We start from the raw sequence: 5,564 nt of genomic DNA, 5'->3' as shown, positions 1-5,564 counted from the left end.
TATTGGATTAGATTGTTTTTATGGTAAACTTGTTCCAAGCCAAAGCAAATTTAAAATTTAAATAAGCACAAAACACATGATAGAGGATGACTTCAATATGTATTTTATTAAGATATAATAAATAGAGTTGAGGCTTGATGTTTGGATGTGCATTATTGATTAATTTATTTTTTATGTATTTTTAGTTCAAATAATCTAATAGATTTGTGAACTGTAATAAGTTGTTTTTCTAGTTTCTTTGGATGGGCAATATATTTTATTTGATGAATTTTTGTTTCCATTTTTATTCAATAATTTTTTTTTCCAAGCCTAGACTATCATTTTGACATTTTGGACTTTCATGAATTTTTTTTCTTATTTTAGAAACTATTTTTGAAAATTTTGAACATTTCAATTATTTCAACTAACTCAACATTTTGATTACATATAGATATAATAGTATGGAAAACCTTTATATTGAAATGATGTAGTTAGTCCACTAAAAATGCACACATAGAATATACCTCTATATTTAAAAAATCTAATATAAATCATCTATAAAAAAATTCTAATATAAATTATTTTACATTTTATATCTTTAATTATTTAATAGCCTTAATTCAAATTTTATCTAAATGAATCTAAATTAATAATTTTCTAAATTTTGGTGGAATGAACATGCACTCAATAGATTCAATTTCTGGTCTGGTCTGATCTCAATTTGAATTCAATGTTCCAATTTAATTTCCCTCGAGCAAACCTCAGGATGACCTCACACTAATCAGGTAGTCTTGTACAAAGCTATTCAACAAGAAGTTTATTTTCTAGGTATGAATTGAAATTTGCACAATATAGGGACTCAAGTTCTCTCAGAGCTCTTATTACAGCTACGGATTGCGGATTGGAAGTTCGGGAGGGTTTATACTTATTAAATTAATTTGACCGATTGCTTGGTCATCGATTAGACAAAAAATTTAAACTTCGTGCAGATTCTAAAGACAAAAAATTATAACTTCGTACGGATTCTATGGATTTTGGCTTTTTTCGCTGCAAGATCTTATCGCTCTCCGAGACAGCCAAATCGGTCGAAACATTGTCGATCTCTCGTTCTCTCAGTCAGGAAAATCGTTGGTCATGTTTCAAATTTGGAGTTTGGTGTAATAGTTAACAATATGTCCAAGCGACGTCCAATTATTCCAACTCTGGTTGAAGGTATTTAAAAGAGAAGCCCGGCTGATAAGTCATAAAGCTCTTCTCATTTTTCCGTTCATTGCAGGAAAAAACACAATGCCTTCTTCTCTTGAAGCCACCCTGTCTGAAGTCGAACTCCCAGTAATCGATATCTCCGTATTTCCGCAGGACTTTGATGGTGAAGATCTGAGCCAGCTTCGAGATCATCCCACGCTTGCCAAACTGAGAAAGGCCTGCAATGAATGGGGGTTCCTCCTACTTATCAACCATGGAGTTCCAGTGGATCTGCTGGAAAAGGCACGGAATGTCGGCCGACATATATTGTCCCTGCCCACAGAGGTGAAAGAGAGAGCCTCAGCAACAGGTGATGTATTCGACGCTTATTTCCGAAATCTAAATTTCGAGTCCATTCGCCTTCAAGACCCAACAAATCTAGCTTCGATTGCCAAAATATATGCAAAAATATGTCCAGAAGGAAGCCCAATTTTTAGGTTTGTTGATCAACCTTTGTTTTTATTTTCCCTTAACACCGTATTTTGTTTTCCTCTGCCTAATGCTCGGAACTTTTTGCAGCGAAACAATGTCAGCGTACGCTTTGTCTGTATCAAATCTTGAAAAGAAAATCACTAAGATGATCCTCGCAAGCCTGGGTCTGGATGGAAACGCTTTATACAACTCTCACTTAAAAAAATGCGCAGCAGTATTGCATACAAACGGCTATCCAGCAAATAACCTATCTGTCGAGCCGGACGCACTTGCCATACAGATCCGGGGTGCCTCACAATTCTTCAACAAGATGATGTTGGAGGCCTTCAGATTCGATCTGAGGAGGGCGAATGGTTCAACGTTAAACCTCTTCCTCATTCATTCGTTGTCAATTTGGGGGACTCCCTTAAGGTATTATATTTTCTCTCTGCCCATACCATTTGAATGGTCTCTTTCCATTATTACGGCCCGATAAGAAATAGGGATATATAAATGTTTGCAGGCGTAGAGCAACGGGCGATACCGCAGCGCAGAGCATCGTGTTGTTTACAATGGTTGGAGAGATCGCGTTTCAGTTGGATTGTTCACTTTCTTTCCAGATGAGACGAACGTATGGGCGCCTGTTGAGCTTGTGGACAATGACAATCCGAGGCATTACAAACCTTTTACATACTCGGACTTGCTGGCATGCCGTAACATGGATAAGGACAATAAAGATAGAGCTACTTCACTCGAAGGATTCGCGGGTATATAAAGACTTTGATGCATTCAATTAATAATTGAATATTTTGAGTATCGACTCATTCACTATTTAATGAAATTTGATAGCGAGTATATTTAAATAAAAGAATTTCAAAGAAACTCGTAACAAGACAAGAAAATATCCACATTAGTATACTCTTTTTTAATTTTAATTTTTTTAATAAATTATGAAAGGTAGCAGAATTAAATATGACTTAATAAATAATAATATAGTTTGTTATGTACAATACATTTAAGGCTTTAATAAATATTATTTGTAAAATTTGGGGCGTGCTTCTTGAGATTAGAAGATTTTCTAGAATGGTTCTTGAGGCAAATTATTTGTTTCAAACATTATATAATTATTCCAAAAAAGCTAAACAATATAACTAGTTTTTTCTGTTTGATAACTATTTGTACTTAAAAAATAATTTAAACTATTATAATTTAAATTGAGACAAAAAAAATTAAAATATATTTTTCTTTTAGTCTATGAAGTTGCAGATCTCAAATGACATTCAATTAAAAAATCAATGATGAAAGGTATAATTCTTCTTTTCTTTGTCATTCACAAGGATCACTTAAATATGATTAACAAGAGGTAATGTTGTTTTGCATAGTGATTTTTTAAATAGTTTTCCTTCGATAAATTCTTAATTTTGATTAGAAAAGAGTAAGATTTTCTAGAATGGTTCTTTAAACAAAATATTTGTTTCAAACATTATATAATTATTTTGTAAAAGCTAAACAATATAAACTTTTTAAAACTATTATAATTTCGATTGAGACAATATTTTTAAATATATTTTTCTTTTATTCTACAAATTTGTAGATCTTAAATGACATACAATTAAAAATTCAATGATATAGGTTATAATTCTTCTTTTCTTTGTCATTCACAAGGATCACTTCAATATGATTAACAAGAGGTAATGTTGTTGTGCATAGCAATTTTTTTAATAGTTTTCCTTAGATAAAATTTTAATTTTGGTTAAAAAAGAGTAAGCTACAAAGAATAACTATATTCTATCCCTACTTTTGAACAAATGAAAAGAAAAGGAGAATTATTAGACAAATAGATTACATGTTTTGATGATAATATTTTATTGATAAAGGAGAATATATTATTAATTAATGAAGATCCTTGTCATTTTGTATTTAAAAAACCAATGAAAGAATTGATAATATATTCAATAAACAATTTAATTTTAGTAGGTTCTCTTAAATTTTGACAAGGTGATGAGTGATAAGAAACACTAATAATGTTTTGATGAAATTATATAAGCTTATGCATAGTTGAAGGTCCTTTGCAAATAAGGGACAATTTGAAGTTTGAAAATCTATTTATCAAGATAAAAAGTCAAGAGAGGATTGTTGGATATAGAAGTAGGTCAAGAGGATATCATTGGGAAATAGGGTCCTCTTAAGAAAAATTTGATTATTGGTACCTATATTGGGCATTAGAATAAGTAGCATTGATATGACATCATGAGCTTATAATAATTGAGCAAAAGAAGAGATAATTTATAGTGGAAGATGTGAAGTAGGTCATTGTGGCTCTCAATGTAGTAGAAGTGAAGATGTTTGCATCCCATCCTTATGAAGTTTAATATATCCCCTCTATAAATATGAAGCCTTGTAATCCTATTCAATTTTATTTTTTAATGCTTCTCAAATAGTTTTTAGATTCTATAACTCCATTGGATTTACTTGTACTAGTTAGAAAATGTCTTGGTTGTTTCAAAAAACGTTTGATAGCCCTAATGTTGGGGTAGCTAGTAGCTATAGTTTTCCTATGAATTAACTATTTTGTTTTTTCGAATGTGTTCAAAAGCTTTAAATATTGGTGATAATTCCAAACAATTTAAGTAGCTTCTTTATTTTTTTCGTTGATGAAAAATTATCATTATAAACTGAAACTTCATCATTGTAGGCATTTTGTGGATTGAATAATCACTATTAGTAGCTTAAAAAAATCATACACCATCCAATCATTTTTGGGAAAAAGAATTTCAAAAATAAAATAAAAATTTAAATCTTGCAATAAATATTTTTTTCTCAATTATAGCATAAAGAAAATCCTCAAGAATTCTACATATCAAACCTAGAATTTGCACAAAGGATTATAATTATATAGCTAAAATGACTTCTCCCTAATCAATGTTTATCATATACTTAATAGTTCTTTCGTCTAGTATGTAAAATATTGCAATCCTTTCCTTCCAACTTTTTTATTTGACTAGTTCAAGCAACAACTTGGATTAAAAAAATTAATTATATAGAACAAACACTTCAAAGTTTATTACTCATGCTCATTTTGAATATTTTAAAATGTAAATTTTCTCAGTTTTTATTATATTCAGTAATGAAGAAAATCAAATTTTAATAAGGAAAACTTGAAAAACTAATATTGTAATGATAAAAAATATCTAAACTATTTATAAATAAAATTCTACATTTTAAGAAAAATCTATAAGTTTGAAAAAGGAAATAAACAATAATATATTAAGCTACATATTGTTTATTAAACATTTGCTTTGCAACCTTAAATGTCTCTCCGCTTAGAACTTGGGTTGTAGTGAGAAACATGATAAACATGCATTCATATTTTAGAAATGTTATCTATAGAGTATGTTAAGATAACAATGCACTTTGTGGAGTTTCAAAACAACATCACTTGTACATAAATTTTGTTTCTCTATTTGACCAAATGTAATTGGTATCTAACCATAATATTTTTATTATTTGGAGTCCTTTTTTTGTAATATATAACCTCTATAGGCAAGTGGGATGCATTAGTGCTTCCATGTATCTTCCCCATATCCTCACTATAGGTTGAGCAAGCAGCATCGACATTATTTTATTTTTTAATATTAATTTAATTGTGTGGTTTCATGATTATTTTTTCTTTCTCTTGTGTCGTAGGTGGATTTATCCAATTATTTTTATTCAGAGCCCAAATTCCTTTTGTTACTTGGCATCCTTGATTTGGCTCTACATGTGTGAGTTTCAATCATTTTAGAGAGTTCCTTTAGGATTAACCAAGTTAGATTTAAAACTATTTTTTTATGTTGAATGATTGCTTCATTGTTTTGTGATGGGGTTCAAGGAGGGACAAAAGATGATAATTAAACACTAAGGATTAAAAGTATACCCAAACATAGGAT

At 30.1% G+C, this 5,564-nt stretch overlaps 1 pseudogene; it reads left to right on the top strand.

Moving 5' to 3' along the window:
- Window positions 1-1,266: 1,266 nt before the first annotated feature.
- On the top strand, window positions 1,267-2,410 carry LOC149543706 (C4-beta,C20-epoxidase-like; annotated as a pseudogene).
- Window positions 2,411-5,564: the final 3,154 nt, after the last annotated feature.

The sequence above is a fragment of the Cupressus sempervirens genome, chromosome 8 (genome assembly GCF_028749045.1).
Source record: "Cupressus sempervirens isolate cs-2001-9-10 chromosome 8, ASM2874904v1, whole genome shotgun sequence".
Lineage (NCBI taxonomy): Eukaryota > Viridiplantae > Streptophyta > Pinopsida > Cupressales > Cupressaceae > Cupressus > Cupressus sempervirens.
Note: the sequence above shows the minus strand (reverse complement) of the source record. Positions and strands in the feature narration are given on the sequence as shown.